Source organism: Trachurus japonicus, chromosome 19 (assembly GCF_045865225.1).
Source record: "Trachurus japonicus isolate A0001 chromosome 19, Traja_1.0".
Taxonomy (NCBI): domain Eukaryota; kingdom Metazoa; phylum Chordata; class Actinopteri; order Carangiformes; family Carangidae; genus Trachurus; species Trachurus japonicus.
Genome location: NC_140925.1, coordinates 18,844,658 through 18,861,578, shown reverse-complemented (window position 1 = coordinate 18,861,578; position 16,921 = coordinate 18,844,658). Strand labels below are relative to the sequence as shown.

General features: G+C 41.2%; 1 long non-coding RNA gene across 1 annotated transcript in view; it reads left to right on the top strand.

Annotated features, from left to right (window-relative positions):
• The first annotated feature begins 4,070 nt into the window (after positions 1-4,070).
• LOC146967813 (uncharacterized) overlaps positions 4,071-16,921 on the top strand; it is a 47,124-nt gene continuing 34,273 nt past the window's right edge. The window contains exon 1 of the long non-coding RNA XR_015034396.1: positions 4,071-4,226. This is a non-coding gene — a long non-coding RNA (uncharacterized LOC146967813). The remainder of the gene's footprint in view (positions 4,227-16,921) is intronic.

The following is a 16,921-nucleotide window of genomic DNA, read 5'->3' as shown; positions in this document are numbered from 1 at the left end:
GAAAGACTGAGGTTGTGTGTCAGTAATACGACGCGCAGGGGTTGGTATCAGAGCTCTTGGACTTGATGTTCTCAGAAGTGGGGAATGGAAAGACTGAATAATCTTAAGATTCCGTTCTTTTAGACTTAACATGCTAGGAAAATAACCCCCGAGTTGAATTTGCCTTGGAATTGTCTTTAAGGGCGAGTCAGGCCACTGCCCAGATGGCAACATGGAGCAAAAGACACAAAAGCCAAGACCCATCTTTATGGTGGAGTAGGATAAATGAGGATATATCATTCTAGGGTGAACTATCCCTTTAAAAATGTAATGCAAATAACTCAAGACCAAAATGTCCTAATGAAGACATCCTTTGTTCAAACACAGAAAAAGGTCCACTCACTTGACAGCCACGTCTCTTAGATGTCTCATAGGTCAAACACAGCATAGGGTCTTGTGCCAACCCTCAACAGACACAACCTAGATGCTGGTGAAAGGCCAAGTTAGATACCAATCCAATGAACAGCTGATATACTGTATGTATTGGGTTGACTGAGCTAAGCAAATCCAGACAGTGAAGTAAGTGGCTCCTCATTTACCATCACTGGCCTCTTACCTCAAAGATATCAGTTGTTCCTGTTTTTATCTGCACCAAAAAATGAATTTACTCAACGATAAGTGTCAAAATATGCCTGGGTATGAAACACAAACATTTACAGATCCATGCGAACTTGCAAACCAAACACAGCCTATATGAATCAAGCAGCCAAAGATAGAAAAGAGGTCGAGAGAAAGTGAGAGAAAATAGCGAGGAAGAAAGAAAACATTTTGCCCCATGTCCTGCTCCACGTTCAGTCGGAGGAAAAGCATTCCTGCTTATTCTCTCAGGTTCAAGACGTGAAATGAGAGAAATTCCATCCATCACCAACGATAAAGACAATGTTATTGCAAGACTCACAGTGTTGGGTTACATGATGTTTGTCTCCTTGGAAACAAGCCCATTGGAGAGGCGGCAGGGTTAGTAGCTGAGGCGAGATCAGAAACAGGTGAAGGCTCTCTCTCAGTCGGATTGTCTCTGCGCTGTAAACTGCACGAGAGATGGAAGGAGGCCTGACGCCAACAGAAATTATGTTCATTGTGGTCAAATATGACAATTTTCCTGTCAAAAGTAGAAGTGCTCAGTGTGTGTTCTGGATGAAAAGGCATTTGCAACTGTATTCAGCTCATCATGGGACACTAAACCCAGATAAAGTCAATTCTCTGAGTCTAAGCAGCTCATAAGTCTACATGGCAGCGACAGAGCACAGACTTTGTGTGACTAAGCTCAGCAACTTTGAGCTTCACCTGAGTGCCATCGATCTCCATTTTCAGGAACTGTGCACGCCGCATGAAAGCCAGGTCTGGACTTGATTGGGAGGCGAGCGGAGAGGCGGCCAATTTGTCATCATTTGGGTGACAACTTGTCTGACTGACGTGCTCCTTCGCTGACCTCTCTTTGTGCTTTGAACCGATAACGAAACTGTATGTGTGCGACTGTGCGTGAAGGGGCGGGGGAAGAAAAATGATAACGATGAGGGCGCAGGCGACATTAAAGAGAAACGCAGGGTTTCTGGGTTAAATGGGAAAATTCATAACTTTTCCAGACTCTCACGTCTTGATTTCATCTGAAGGTTTTGATGTGCATGGAGATTTCAGTTGAAACACAGGCTGCAATCAGATCCTAGACTTTGCTAGAAACCAGACTCACAGTGTGTATATCTTTCAAGATCGACTATATTCATCTATACATGCCTTAACTCTTCATGCAACAGCCAGATTTAGAAGGAATTTCAAGTATAATAGCCCATAAAAACAACCACATTTCCTGTGGTTCGACAAAGAAAAGTGATGAGCTGGTGAACATGGATGAGAACCTACAAGCTAAATGAATGCTCAGCCATAGCTTAGTTGAACCAGCTTAAGTTGCCAGGAGTTTGCCTCAGGATGTGGCGAAGACTGAAACAAACATGCAGCCAAGTTGCCGGAAATATGGTCACAGTCTTCCCTCCGGAGGTAGAGCATTGATTACTGGCCAGATTTTACAGAACATAATGATGTCACAGTGAACTTGACCTTTTTAACTATGTGCATGTAAAATGTTATCACCTAATTTTGTCCTAATGGACATTTGAGTGAAATTGTGTCATAAATAGTGAAGAGAACAGCCAGAAATATCTCAATGAAATTCCCTCTTGGTGTTTGTGATATATTCCATACACAAAACATGAGATTAACGTGATGTTACATTTACATCTTTGTCCACCAGAGTCTCAAATATGTCTGGGTCCATGGGGATATTTGTGTTAGATCTAAACAAATTACCTCACAGAATATCAAACCAAATATAAAGTGAGGTCACTGTGACCTTGGTCTGTGATAATCAAGATCTCATCAGTTCATCTTTCTTAAAAAGTTGCTAAATGTTGCCTGATGTGGTGCACTAATGTGTTTTATTCTGCTGAGTGTCAGAAGGTGGCAGCTCTTTACATCTGGTACAGCTGTGTTCACTTTTACTGTGTTTTTGTGCAATCGAATTCCCAATAACACTCTCTCCTTATTTACATGTTTTGAAATAGTGAAACGTGGCCCATTAAGTCAATGTGTTAACCAGCAGCCACTTCCAAGCCATTTCCAAGCTGCTGCGGCGAAAGTGCTGACTTTTTTTCTAAGCACATCACTGTTCTGTGATTTTGCTTAAAGTTAGATAAAAACAATCATTCAGAGACGAAGTTAGAAAAAGCAGAATACAGTAGAATAAGGGAACTGAAAGGTCAGTGTTCCTTCTACAGCTTGCAGCTCCAACCAAAATGGTTAAAAAAACCCAAAACTAACAAAAACTAATTAAAAAACAAAACATTAAGTTAACTCAGGTTAAATTTCAGTGGCAGAACTTTACGGGAATCTGTTTCAAATGAAGTCAAACTTGACTAACTGTAGCGCAATCCTGTTTCTTGTCCAACAATTATTAAAGTTTGTCTACTGGAAGCTCCATTATTATTCTAGTGCAGCAGTGTTTTGCTTTGACGTGTAAGCTGTCCACTCTGCTCAGCACCACAGTCTCAGATCTGTTTCATAAGTTCACAGTGATTCTGTGACACACTTGTGTGGATGCAGTAATGAAATAGCTGGCTGGTGTTGCTCTGGCCTCTGCAGAGATGGAGCGAAGCATCACTCCAAATAAAAGCCAGTCTGAGTGTGTGCGTCTGTGTGCGCTTGTAAATTCACCTGGACACACACTTTGTACACATTGGTAATTACACTCTACAGTATATACACACAAGCATCTGAGCATCTGTATTTGAAGGGAAAGGTTCTGCGTGTTTACTCTTAACATCATGTCATATTAATAGTCACCATGATTTCAAGAGTGCTGCCATACTTTATTGCCTGTGATTAAAAAGACACATTAATGTGTCCCCAGACTCTTACTCACACTGTAGTATGTCAGATAGTCCGCGCCATCAGCATCTAAATCAGAAGAAAATGAAATGGCCTGGTTTTCATAACGTTAAGAAAAGCTGTAGTTGATGAATAAACCAAATCTGAACTTGATTACGAGAAGTAATGAGTTGTTCTGTTTCAGAGGCAGCCTTTTTATTTTTTTATTTTTACAAGCAATTGGTAGCTGAGCAAATAACCCTGCGCGGGGAAGCAGCCAGGTACGCAGGCAGGCAAGGCTGCAGGCATTGTGAAAGGTGAATAATTACATCGCCTAAAATGTTTTTTTGGCTTAAAGCATGGAATGGAAGATTAGCTCCCCAGAGAGAGAATTTAACAGATCCAACCTCTCTAACCCCGCTGGCTCGTGCACGACTGCTGAGGCAAACAAGATGTAAGAAAAAGCGCTTTCTCCAGATTTCGTTTTTTTTTTTTTTTTTATGTGGATGAATAAATTAAAGAGAAAAGGTAAACAAGCCGCAGGTAAGTGTATGCCAACAGTTTTAAGAGTTTCCCACCTCTTTAAGTTGCTTCACGGGTCTTTTGGGGCTCTCGCCGGCCAGAAAAAACGAGTCAAGGACAGAAGGAGGAGATACTTTGGAGCAAATTTCAGAGAACAATTCAGGAAACAGCTGGTGGCTGCAAACATTTGTAAAACAGACAAGTGGAGCAGACAGCAAAGGTCTTCACGGTTCCACTGGGTTCCTGCCAACCAAGACCACACCTGGAACCAGAGCTGGGACAGGAGTTGTTTTTTTATTCACTGTGAGGTAGGCTGCTGCAGGTCTCAGATCTGTGTCAGACCCCAGGTCGTCATCAAGTTTGAGAGTTTGTGGTTTCGATCCCTGGCTCCTCTAGTGCATGTGGTTAAGTGTCCTTGGGTAGGATACTGAACAAAACATTTGCCCTGATGTATCATCGGTGCATGAGTGTAAGGGAGATTTGTTTGTGAGTAAAGGGGTTACAGTAAGTGGTGTGTATGCGCTTTGATTGGTTGATAAGACTGGAAAAGAACTATATAGTCATACATTGTTCATTATCTTCTGTTGTCCAAGTCATACAATTGAAAAAGAGCAGATTTCATGTAAATACTAAGCAGAAGACAAATCCTGCAGTGGGTGGATGGTGGTCCAGGTGGGCGGGGCTTAGGGCATGGCTGAGGGTGGTGTCTGTTGTGATGTCATAAAGTTACAGAAGTCCAGATGTCCAGTCCTGTCTCAGTTTGTAAAACACGCTGCATGAATTTCTGACCATGTTAATGCTTTCAAAGCATTCATATAGAACCTATAGCTAGGCAAATTGGATAACCAAGATGTGAACATCTTTCTTTGTACAACGTGGGACCTTTAAACTGATTTGTCAAATCTTCTGTTACTGCTGCACACATCCTGCAACACACATCCAGTCTTAACATAAAGACTAGGAAATGTAAGTGAATCTGAGACCATATTCAGCCTCTTTACAATACAGCCTCCAAGCTGCAATCTGAAACTTTCAAACTGCAGCTAAGGTGGAATATAATAGAAAAGCCTCACAAAAGCTAAAATTACTCTTATTATATTCAGCTGCTTTACATCAGTGTAGTTGAAGTAGCTATTATTTCCTCTATCTCGTTGGATTTGAAGTAAACCCAGAGCTTGGTAATTTGAAATGCATTTACACAAGACAGAAAAATTGTTATGGGACTCAGTAGTCATGTCCCAGTTTCATATTTTACACACGTGCCCTTAAAATTCATTCTGAACTTTTCCCTGGTTCCTCTAATTATACAACACCAAGAGGATGAGACACTCTCTTACACAGAGGCCTTGTTTTCATTTTTTGGGAGTATTACCTGTAACAAGCAACATCTGTCTTTAATAAAATGTTGAGAGCCATAGAACAAATATTAAATAAGGCAAACTTGCACAGGACTAAAATCACACACGACAACTGCAATTACAAAACAATAGTTGCAGGGTTTTGTATGATTATATACGGTATGTGCCTTTTTTAAAAATAATTTTTTAACAACACAAAGTAAAACTGCCTCCAAAGTATGATGCCCTGAAAACTGCAAACCTGTTTTTTGTCGAAAGCACAGACACAGCACATGTCCACTCTCCATCCCATACTTCACCCTTTGGAAAATGACAATGGTGTTATCAGTAGATAAAGAGATAGAGACTGCTGCTGTATGGTGGGCTGCATCAGGAGACAATCCCATTGGTCGTATCAGAGGGTTGAAAAATGACCTCCTTGTTTGTTTAGGCTGGAAGACCTGTTGAGTATTTTATGTAAATGCATGATTGAGTTTGTGTTACAGTTTCGAAAGAGCATGTGATGTTATAGGATAAATGCATGGCTCCCGCAGGACGTAGAGACAACAGCTTTGCCACACAGTTTGGTATGCTAACATGTCAAACAGTGGCTCTTTGTTAGCAGACAGAAAACACTCTCCCTGTGCGACCTCAGCAGGATGCAGGCCTCAGAGAAAATACACACGCACACACATACGCGCGTGCACACATACAAGCTAAAGGAACTTACACATCACAGTAGTCGGCCTCCTATGAATGCTTAATAAGCGAGGACAGGGGCCAGTCAAAATTCACACACACACACACACACACACACAAACTTAATGAGGGGTGTCTCACACGTAGTGCTTCAACTGACGCCAAGAATGGTGGGAGCGGGGAGGTGTGTGTGAGTGTGTACATGTGTGCGTGTATAGTAGGCCTGCCTATGTATGTGTAAAACGTGGGGGTGCTCAAAGGTGCGAACCAAACACTTAACTAAGTTGCTCCACTCATGATTCCCAGGGCTTCAACAAACACATCATGCTGCCTATCACATTACTGTATGTATAGAGAGTATATGTCATGGTAACTATACATAACAGACCTAAAATACATTTTTGTAAAAAAAAAAAAAATACTCAACCTACATTGAACTGTTTTGTCTCCAGATTGTTAAAGTGTTTAAACTCTAAATTTAAATTCCTGTTTCAATGTAGCTGCAATTTACAAAAGACTTTCAGAATAACTTCACGCCAGGAACCTGTTTACACAGATACAAGTTTTCCATCACCTTGTGTTGACGATGGATTTCCAGCAGCCTTGGGGCATGATAATTGCAGGCGCCATGACTTGAGTGTAAAACAAGTGTTTCCATTTCAATTTTGCGAAACATGCATTGTTCAGTTCTGTAAAAAAAAAACACATACACTATTTATCACCGCATACACTATTTAACATTCTTCTGTGACATTACAGTTTTTTCTTTTTAGTTAATTTGTTTCCATCTCTTGTTTTAAGTGTGCAAATTAAAATTAGGTTAAAGGCAGCAATAACGCACCTATACACTTAATTAAATGTAATGTACTGTATGACTACGGCCTTATATCAAGGAAGATGTTGGCATATATAAGGCGATATAGTATTATCACATACATTCTCTGGATACATGATATGAAAGGCATATCATAAACCTGTGCACATGGAAAATATAAACTTTGAGTTTTATATGGCATTTTATTTTGCAATACATGTTCACACTCTGTTTAATTTATATATGCACATTTATTAAAACAACATAAATCATAAATTGTCATTGACATTTTTCCTCTTCAATTATAAACATACATTTTAGTGTGCTTTGATACGGATAAAATATTGTGTAAATGAGTTACTTAGAGTATCAAATGAGTTACTGAGTACTTTTTTTTGGTCCCAATTAGGGGAATATACAGTAGACAGTTATGTTCTCATCCAAATGGTTTCTACTGGTTTCAAAAAACATGCAAAAATGCGGTAAAATGATCGTTCACACACCAAGCCATCATTCCTCTTCTAGACAATCAAATGTAAAAAGAAACATGCGGAGGTGGAGATTTTGTTTGTTTGCAGCCTTTTAACACCCTCATTGGTCTTGATTGGTGTTTGCCTGTACGGTACACACTGCGGTCTCTGGTGACGTTATTATTTCAAAGGTCGAACATCGGCGCGTAGTTAACAATCATTGGCATCTAAATATTGTAGATTGAAGTCTGTCAGCATCCAGCATCTTCTGCTCTGCAATTTACATTGTGGTTGCACCCTGAGGGCATTCAGCTCCATAAAAAAACAGGAAGCGGATCAGAGTCTTTCAGACCAAACAGAGCTTTCAAAGTTCCTTCCAACATGTTTATCGATTAATTTTTCAGTGACATGCGTTTGTAAACTGCAGCTCTAAATTTTATGTGAGAAGTAATTTCACGATAAAGGAAAATTCCCTCATCAGTCACAGGGCTACAGGCCGTATAAGATGTCTAACAATGAAGACTTTCTTACGATGTAGAAACTAAATGTATCATCTGCATTACAATTATAATTTGCATTGACCTCTTGATCTTCTGTGTTTATTCTCACTGTACACCGCACTGCCTCTGCCAATATGACTATCACTATCCACACAGTAGCGGCTCTGCAGGGCTCAGTGGACGGCTCTCCACGGCTCTCCACGCCTCGTTGTTCTGCAGACTTGAGATCAGCTTCATCTATCCCTGAGCGTCCGCACACGTCCTCTCCTGTCGCAGCTATTTGATGAGCGTTTGCTTCCCCCTCAGGCCTGAGCTGTCTCTGCAGCACTCAGCATGTGTTTGTTGTTTCTTGCTGCTGCACAGCCAATTAAGCTTAATGTGACAGACATGACTTGAGCACATGAGAGCGTTTGAGGTTCTCCGAGCAAAATACTTGAGCAGAGAGGTACTCGAAATAAGTGTGTGTGTGTGTGTGTGAGATAGAGAGAAAGAGAGAGAGAGATATTGGACATACAGGACCTGAAGTGAGCCCGGAGGTTGTAAACAGCCTTCCTTTGAAATCACGAGATTCAGTATTTGTGGAATGCACGGTCGAATATAGAGATGTGTTTATTCATTTTCATCTTTTTAACTCTCAACTTGATGCTCGCTCATTCTTTTAAAATAAGGAAAAAAAGGAGCTATTCTTGTTCCCGCTTTTGAAAACAGCAGATTGTTGTTGAGCTTCCTTGATGCAATTTTTGTTTGTGGGGTATCAAAGAAAACAATTATGGGATAAGGGTAAAAACAAGATGTAACCTTGTCATGGGATGAGTCGACTCAGAAATGTCAATTTCACAGAAACTTTATCAATGTTAGAAAAATGTAGACCCAACAAGCTGCTTGCGTCAAAACCCTGACTCGAGTAAGCGGACAAGAATGTGCTTTATTTTGTTTGTGCAAAAATGACTTAATTACTTGGGGGCCGTAAACGCAACTTGAACGTATTATCACCTTATAAATTTTAATGTGTTAACGTGTTTGTGAATGTGTCAGGAAGCAGAGGAACATTAACAACAGTTGTTTCTTGCCACCCAGCTAGTGTCTCTTTGAGCTCTGTTTTGGTCTCCACCAGCTGCTGTGGGAAAGTCCTGGCTCTGCACTAAGCTGCTAAATCTTTCTCTATACTCACCAGCTAATCAAACTCTGACCCTCCTGTGTAGCTTTTTGGGTCAACACGCTGCCCGTGTTCCAACTTCCCAGTGTGATCTCAGTCTGGAGGTTTCTTTAAAAGCAGATGCAGACCCACACAATCGGTGGTCCAGCGCATGACGATCCGCAGCGCCCTGTGGGAAAGTGAATCCTAAAGTGTGCAAAGGAGACTCAGCACTAATCCAAGTTCTCACCTATTAAAACGAAACAGATCACCACCTCAAAGAAAGGGCAAAATCCCCACTAATAGCGGTAAAGGCCTGTGGCGTACCCACACACTCACACACACTGAAGAGACAGACAGTGATGAATTGGAGTGGGAAAATCCCTGCTGTACGGATCCTTCAAAGGCAGAAACCTGCAAAGCTCTTCAAGGCAGATCCTCAGCGCGCTCTGAGAGAGCTCGCTTTCCTCCAGTAAAGAGAATAAACCCAAATGAGAGCACTGGAAAGTCATTCAGGCACTTTATTAAGATCTCAAGTCATAAAGCCACTGGAAAGCCATCGGATCCACGGCCATTTGGCGCCGTGTCCTATAGACAGCAATCAAAAAGCTTGATGCATAGCGTACATCTGGGATAGTGCTTTGGTGCCGAGTCTCCTATACTGCGGACCAGTTGAGAAAACACTCACGGAGGTGAGTTGCACCCAGCGTTCTCTGTGTGCCAGTGCCTTTCAGTCCCGGAGGTTTTTCGTCCACTGAAACGCCGCAGCTGCTGAGACCTGCAAACTTTTTCCACAGCACTTAACTGAAAACAAGGGAACATTGGACTCATTAGGATTAAAGTCAGAATCACGCCAAAGAACCACGGGCTGCTCACAAAGTCATTAGAAGACACCAGATGAAGTGTTAACGTACTGCATCGCATGCTGGTTCAGACACATCAGAACAGTCAACCTAGCGTTAAAGGGATAGTTCAGCAATGATATTATTGGATATATCATTCTAAACTATCCCTTTAATGATCAGCAAAGTATTGGATATCAATATTTTATGTGGCTATGAAGTGGATGTGGTGGATCTCTGGATGTTCAGCCATTTTGGTCCAAAAATATTTTAGCATCTTTTCAAGCTCTTTTTTTTTATTAAAGTCTTTTCATCAACTGTTTTGTCTCAATTTGTCCTCTCTCTGCACACACACATCAAAGGGATAGTTCACCCAAAATTCAAATTTCACTCATTATCTACTCACCCTCATGTCGACTAAGGGCTGGGAGAAGTTAGAGTCCTCCGTGCCTTCTCGGAGTTACAGGGGGGCTCGGCGCAGCACTGCATGTCCATATAACGGTTGCGAACGGGGCTCAATTTTCTTCGTCCAAAAAGACACCAAAAACCATCCAAATACCTCCACACAGCACGGCACGGAGGACTCTGAAACTTCTCCCAGCCCTTAGTTGACATGAGGTTGAGTAGATAATGAGTGAAATTTGAATTTTGGGTGAACTATCCCTTTAACATCTAAATGGTGATCATATGGAGTCTTTGCACCGGGAACACACTGCCTGCATTAGGACGCATGGAAGCTGATGTTGCTGAACTGCTGTAGAGAAACGTACCTATGTGTGTGTATGTGTATGTGTGAGTTATTTTCAACTGTATAGAGTGTAGTGAAAGCTTGATTTTATATAATGCAGCTGGTATATTTTGTAACAGTAACTGTACCAGTGCAGCAGATGTAGCAAAGCTGGATTTAGCCTGTACTGCATTAACACAAATACAGTGACATGTCAGTGTTGACTTTTATTGTGTGAGCAAATGAAAATGTGCAACACTGTGGTAAACTCTGGAACCAGCAGTAAAATTGAAAATTGCTCAATAAAGTACAGAAATGTTGGTGAAAAAAAAAAGAAAATCAAAAGATGATGGCTGTCTTGAACAGACTCACAGTGTTTGTGTTCTCAGTACACGAAAAATGCTTATTCATAATTACAGTAATTAACACTCCTGAAATGACTGACGTTCCCTCCCTGACGATGACAAACATCTTTATGGTTTCAATTATGTGCGCTATGCAAATAGGCATCCTGTAAATTTGTGGTATTTTGAGGTTGTGTACCGATTGCAGGCGGCAACGCAACGCCGGCCTCCACGCGAGCACATTCACACACTGAGACAGACGCACACAGCCTTTTTTTACAGCTCTTCAACTCTACAGTCGCAAAGCAGCGGTGATGTTTTTACGAGCTTCACGCAGAGGGAGAAACGCTTTGGCTCGGCTTGTTTTGCGTGAACTGAGCGATGATGACAAATAAAGCAGTGGAGGCAAAGTGTGATTCAGAAATATCATTAAGGAGTTGGACCTGTTTTTGTGCAATCTCATTAATAACCAGTTACACGGTGATTGTAATAAAGTGGTACCACCTGTCTGTCGTACGGTAGAAAACCTCTGCGTATGAAAAACATGAAATTATGACTTTAGTTGCATGTGCAGCAGCAATCTTGAAATTGATAATTCTGATTAGTAAACATTTTAGAAAGCTACTCTTCCTTTCCAAAAATGAAGGATGTGTCGATGCCTCAGTAGCATCCTTTAACCCTTCCTGCTGCTCTCTTAGGTTACACAGCTGTCCCATAAAGTCATCCTCTTCCTACCTCTGTATAACGTGCCCCCTTTTTCACAGCCTGGCCTCGTCTGTGTGTCGGAGGCTTGTAAAGATTTACTCTTACCAGATGCTCTCCGCCTTGTTAACTTCAGCTCATTTGTCCCATTGTGGCTCCGCTTGTTTAATAAGATTTGCATGGCCGATCGTGAAGTCAACAATTCAGGAAGCGAGCCGCAGCTACGTTCACAAGTCCGGTCCACTGAAGGGTTTTCTACGCGGGCTGGAGTATGTCATGAAAAAGACTTAACCGCATGTTGGAATTAAGCCTAGGCGCTGAGGACACCTATGTGCTGCACACGGTGATCTATGTGTGACCTGATCTGCACTCCTGAATTACACCAAATCTGTCAGCTTTTACAGTTGAACTGAAATACAGCATGACTTTTACTAAAATGTATAGAGGACACAGGACAGATCTATAGATATTGAATGAATATAAATCTTGCTTAGACTCATAAACACTCAGTAAATTAAACAAACAATTAAAACAATTTCATTTAACAATTAAAAAAACAAGTGAACCAATTTTAACCTATAGCAAACTATAATCCATAAAGCCAGTAGTTTGCTGTAGGTGTTGGGTGCAGGAAAATTAAAGCCATCTTACATTATATATACAAGAAATGAAACTTAAAGGGATACTTCACCCCAAATCGATAATTCACCAATTTTCTGCTCACCTTCATGCCAAGGAAGGGTTTGGAGAACTTTTGGAGTTCACTTTTGAATCGTCCAAAACACACACTATGAAACATCCAAATACCTCCATACTGCTCGTCCATACTGACCCAAGTGTCCTGAAGTCGCAACATGAAAAAGTTGTTCGGAAAAAATTAATTTGATCTCTGTTTTTATCCTTGTTGTAGCAGCAGCTTCCAGTGGCTGCGTGAGATGTGCGAGATGTTCTTCTGTGTTTACATCATACATCCAATGGTTTACAACGACAAACACACATCTTGCAGCACATGCGCACAAACATCAACAGAGCCACTGAGAGCTACTACTACAACAAGGCTAAAATCAAATAATTGGTGAATTATCGTTTTGGGGTGACTAACTAAATACACTGTATAACCAAGCAGAATGAAGTTGTCTGGCTGAAAGACACCAGAAAGAGAGAGGCCATCCCAAAAATCTCTCATCTTAAAGCAGATATCAGTGGAATGTTTTTGTTAATATAAGTCCTAAATAGTCCTATTTTCCGTCAGCAATCACTTACATGAAGTATTTCAGCCTAAACACGAGTCTCTCCGTCACTCTGCTCTGCTGTAACCCGAGGAGAAAATTTTCCTTGTGGGATACAAGTGTTATCCAATGAGGGGAGAGAACGGCATGAAGGGCTGTGTGTGCAGCCAAGGGATGCGCGTGAATGTGGTGACGTAGCACGAGGACCAATTGATGCCTGACAAGGGCGGGGGCTGCTAACTCATGGTGCGTTCAAGGAAACTCGTACTTTGTGTTTTTCCTTCCTGTGAAGTCATACCAGTTCGATCTGGTACGAGTTCACGGGTCGGAAGTTACGAGTGGCCGTTATAGGGAACTTTCACAGACAACAGGACGGTAAAAACACGAGCTACGGGTTACCTGGAACGCTACCAAGTCGTAGTTGTGACTTGAAGCTGTAACTTACGGTTTCAAAAGCCTGCCTTGAACACAGCATTAGCCGAAACGGCCGTGCCACTGATATCTGCTTTAAATAGTCTAGGTGTGTCATTCATGTAATCTGGAATACCTGAGAATAACAAAAAACAAATACGCCAGACCAAATAAGGGAATACACTTACATTTTGGCTGTGATGATGTACTTCATACTAACATTTTATAGTGTGTGTGTGTGTACAGTATGTGAATCTTTGGTTCAAACTGACGGCGTTTGATCATTTAAATGGGAACTATAGGGCCACACAGGCAGTGAATCAGTCAGGCCAACAATATCCAAAGCTGTCTGTGATATGAGCATCAGCATACAGGGAACTTATAAAACTACCTCTTGTGTAGTTTAGCCACGTCTGAGCATTTCACCATATGTGGACCTATGGACGTCAGATAGCTACAGCTAGCTGGACCTCCCATACTTTAATGTGATGCAAACAAAACACTGGTGTGCTGTGTCTTGGAAATGACTCAGCAGGTGTTGAGCTAACGTGAATGAAAGGTTACATCTAATGCAGGAGGTTCCAACTTTTTCCAACTCATTGGTCCAGTTGGTTGAAAAATCTCAAAAATGCTGGTGGCCCACATTCAACCCCGTAACAGGAAGCTCAATTATTTATATTTACTTTATTATAGCTTTTTTTTTTCTCCAAAGTTATACTGTTCTGTAAATGGTTTGTTGTCCCACTTGTAATGCTGTCGTGGCTCGCTGGTGGGCCTTGACCCTCGGGTTGGAAACCACTGATACTAGTGATAATCAGTGCAAACTTGTACTTAATGACTGACAGACTGTGGCCTAACTTGTCAGTTTCTATTCTGCTGAATATTACAGTACCTTCTCTACTCTAAGTAAGAGTAAATTGCAAGGCAGACTTGACATCAGCCAGACACTGACCAGACTATTTTCTGACTCCACCTCAGACTGTGTTGAGATGGAGCCGCTACATAACGGTAAAGGCATTCTGTCTGAATCATCTGATAGATAAGATGTGTCCCTCAAGGATATGAAAGGTTTTTAGTGAGACAGTGGAGGCTCCACACTGTAATAACTGTCTGTGTCTGACTGAACCCTTATTGGTGATCTGTTTGTCCATTTGTAAGTTTCTCATGTCTCATCCTTTGCCAAAGAGAGGAAGACGAATTAGAGATTAACAAGACAATGAAATATGATGTTGAAGTGTTGCACATGTGCGAACGATCACATAACATTTTATATTACTGTTATCTGAAATGACTTTTCCCCCTCATCTTTCAGCTCTTCACGGGTATTTGAAGATGAATCATACTTGTAAATGGAGTCGTTTCACTGCTTTAGATGTTGGCTGTCAGTGGCCAGGAGTGTGAGCTTGGCATGGGGACTGGAGGGAGGTGGTTAACCTCCAGGAGATTAGAGATTTGACTTCAATTTCAGATGGAAAAAAAACAGGCTGTAAAGCTGAAGTGACCTGAAGTGGCCTAATGTTCATCAATGATCTGTTACTGCATGTAAGGAAAAGCCTTTACAGGAAGAGGACCCTTCATAGAAATACAGCCTAATTTATTATATTATAATTAATAACGTGCCCAAAACAACATTTACTTGCTCTGATAAATGGATATTTAGGGTGAAATGAGTTGCGGTTGTATAATAATAATATAATATAAATAATAAAATGATATAATATACTGACTATGGAATAGTATATAACCTGCAGTAGATTCAGGACAGTGATCTGCCAGTTTGGAGAAGCAGCAGGAGCCCCAGCACAGAAGCTGAGTTAGAACAAAAAGGGTAGGGTAGTAAATGACTGCACTATGTCCACTAAACAAACCTCTGGCATTATTTTCTCAACTTCCATATTCCTGTGCATCAGCAGCACAGTGTATTAGAGCTGTTTCACTCATAAACAGCTGTTCAATAGCAAGGTTAAGTGGTGAAAATATTCAATATGCTATCAGCTTTTTAGTGGGACATTTTTTCTCTTGTATCACATCTCTAAGCTTCTGTCCTCCTGACTGACTGTCACTTACTTTAAATAACAATTGCTGCCACCTTAAATACAATGATTTCCAAAATGGATGTAAAACTGCTCAGTCTGTCAGTGTTGAGATGTATGAAAGCAGTGAGTAATTACTTTGCCTCTTGAATAATTATCAAAGTAACATAATTGATTTTAGTAAGGGTAATATTCAGAAACATTGCCCAACACTTGGCTTTAGTAGCAGTAGCGGTTACTACTTCACTGTGCAAAAAGCAAACATCTCACTGATTGTTGTGCACACGTGCGCATTGATGCAAATCAGAAAATATCCAGCACTCAGAATTTTTGGGTCACCAACTTTTTGTCACCAGTTCTGTAGAAATAAGTTAGAGATTTATGGCTGTGTTGACATTTCTGGAAGTAAATCATCTACTGAATGAGCTTATAAATTAAGTTAGTTGATTTTTTTTTTTTTTTTTACATTTTTTACTTGAAATAACCTCAAATACTTTGGCTGCTGTAACTTTTCTGTCCCATTCCATCCACATAGCAACGTGGCCAGCAAAAGAGCAAATCTTGGTTCCAGATTAACAATTGCCAGACAGATATGGATATTAAGACTTAATCACAGTTCCAAAGATTAGACTTATTATTTTTTGTAATGTTTTTTTCTTTGCACCCGTTAACATTCCTGGTTCCTTAATGACCTCTGAAGCTGTTGTCTTTCCTGACTCCTGGGGCCGCCTGGCTGGTGTGAAGTGAGACTGTGGGGGGGTGGGGTTGCTCTCGTTAGCATTGGGGCCATTTAAAGCTGATTATATGGAGCTGGCTGTGCCATAAAGCGTTCCTTCATGAGAGATCACCCGGACAAACCGCACGTCCGACTGTCAATATGACGGCTGTTGCCAGGTCGGCCAAACACAGTTTTCTGGAATGCGTGTGTTTAATCAGAAGACAAATGCCATATTTTGAGCAGTTTGTTTTTACGGCGCAGCGGGGAGGTGTGAGTGTATGCATACATAAATGAGTGTGTATGCCTCTTTGAATGTGTGCGGTTTTATATAAACACACACACAACCATATCTCTCTTATTTTTGTGCATTTACTTTACATGAACATGCATAGTTGTGTGTGTGTGTCGCACATTCAGAGAGATGTGTGATTTTGCAGAAGTGAGAGAAAGTTAATTGTATATTTGTGTATGTCAGACTACAGTTTGTATGCACATGCAAGACAGCAGTTATAAAGGCAAAAAGCTTTTGTGTAGTGTAAGAGCATGTGTGTGTGTGAGAGAGATTAAACTCTACATTGGCACTCTAGCATTTATGAGTAACTGAGTATGAATGTCTGAATGCTGTGCCAAGGGCCCAATGTGGCCACCCATGATGATCGCGGGGCCTCAAAGTAACACAGCTTGAATCAACAGCGAGACAAAACACATTTGAACCCCACTGAGTTTTCCTGTGAGGAGCCAGTTAATGGTCCCGTCCTGAGAGCACTAACAGCACACAAACCCACAGCTCAACACACAGTAGCAACCTTTGTGTGAGTCTGCCTTCACGCATCTATCCTACTTTGACACTTGTGTCTTCAATTCAGAAGAATGTATCGAATAATGCGAACTTGTCCGTGAAGGAGGACCTTCGAGTAAATCTTCTCTGTGGGAAACTGACCTCGATTCGACTAACTTCTGTTCTGGAGTCAGATCAGCTGACCCTCCCACACAACTGGATCAGTAGCCCATGCCAAATGTTGGTGTTGGTGTTTTAGGACAC